Raw genomic sequence first — 1,731 nt, 5'->3', positions numbered from 1 at the left:
CCTGTCCTGTATTGCCATGACGACTACCTGTCCTGTATCGCCATGACGACCTGTCCTGTATCGCCATGATGACTACCTGTCCTGTATCGCCATGACGACCTGTCCTGTATCGCCAGGACGACTACCTGTCCTGTATCGCCATGACGACCTGTCTTGTATCGCCATGACGACCTGTCCTGTATCGCCAGGACAACCCCTTTCCTGCCATTAGAAGCGGCGATGCGTGTCGTCTCTTCTAAGAGGAGAGGGGCTTTCTGGGTAACCCCTCCATCTATAAATAAACCTGCTGTCGGATGGATACGCAGGAGGAGAAGAAGAGGAGGAGGAGGGAGGGAGGGAGGGAAAGAGACAAAGAGACAAAGAGAACAAGAATCAGGCAACACTGAAAGGCAGAGATGGAGAGAGTGCAGAGAGAGAGGGAGAGAGGGGGAGAGAGGGGGAGAGGGAGAATGAGTCATGAATCGGGGAAGTTTACAACTAGGAAAGAACAGTATGGAACAGAGGACAGACTTCACGCACACACACACACACACACACACACACACACACACACACACACACACACTGTACATACATAATGAAGTGAAGCATGTATTGATGATTGTCTGACCAAGCTGACAGAGCGGTATTGACGATATGACAGAGAGAAGAAGAGGGAGGAAGAGAGGATGAAGAGGAGGGAGGAAGAGAGGATGAAGAGGAGGGAGAAGAGAGGATGAAGAGGAGGGAGGAAGAGGAGGGAGGAAGAGAGGATGAAGAGGAGGGAGGAAGAGAGGGAGAAGAGGAGGGAGGAAGAGAGGGAGAAGAGGAGGGAGGAAGAGAGGATGAAGAGGAGGGAGGAAGAGAGGGAGAAGAGGAGGGAGGAAGAGAGGATGAAGAGGAGGGAGGAAGAGAGGGAGAAGAGAGGATGAAGAGAGGATGAAGAGAGGATGAAGAGGAGGGAGGAAGAGGAGGGAGGAAGAGAGGATGAAGAGGAGGGAGAAGAGAGGATGAAGAGGAGGGAGAAGAGAGGATGAAGAGGAGGGAGGAAGAGGAGGGAGGAAGAGAGGGAGAAGAGAGGAGGGAGAAGAGAGGGAGGAAGAGAGGATGAAGAGAGGGAGAAGAGGAGGGAGGAAGAGAGGATGAAGAGGAGGGAGGAAGAGGAGGGAGGAAGAGAGGATGAAGAGGAGGGAGAAGAGAGGATGAAGAGGAGGGAGAAGAGAGGATGAAGAGGAGGGAGGAAGAGAGGATGAAGAGGAGGGAGGAAGAGAGGGAGAAGAGGAGGGAGGAAGAGAGGATGAAGAGAGGATGAAGAGGAGGGAGAAGAGAGGATGAAGAGGAGGGAGAAGAGAGGATGAAGAGAGGATGAAGAGAGGATGAAGAGAGGGAGAAGAGAGGATGAAGAGGAGGGAGAAGAGAGGATGAAGAGAGGATGAAGAGAGGGAGAAGAGAGGATGAAGAGGAGGGAGGAAGAGAGGATGAAGAGGAGGGAGAAGAGAAGGAGGAAGAGAGGATGAAGAGAGGGAGGAAGAGAGGATGAAGAGAGGGAGGAAGAGAGGATGAAGAGAGGGTAAAGGAGGGAGGGTGTCTTGATGTCCAATGGCTGCCATCCACTTCCTGTACCAGATCTCTCACATGACACATCCTTCCTGTTTCAGATGTTTTCTTCTCCTCTCTCTCTCTCTGTTTCTCCATCCATCCTCTCCTCTCTCTCTCTCTCTGTTTCTCCATCCATCCTCTCCTCTCTCTCTC

Source organism: Argentina silus (assembly GCF_951799395.1).
Source record: "Argentina silus genome assembly, chromosome: 16".
NCBI classification, from domain to species: domain Eukaryota; kingdom Metazoa; phylum Chordata; class Actinopteri; order Argentiniformes; family Argentinidae; genus Argentina; species Argentina silus.
Note: the sequence above shows the minus strand (reverse complement) of the source record.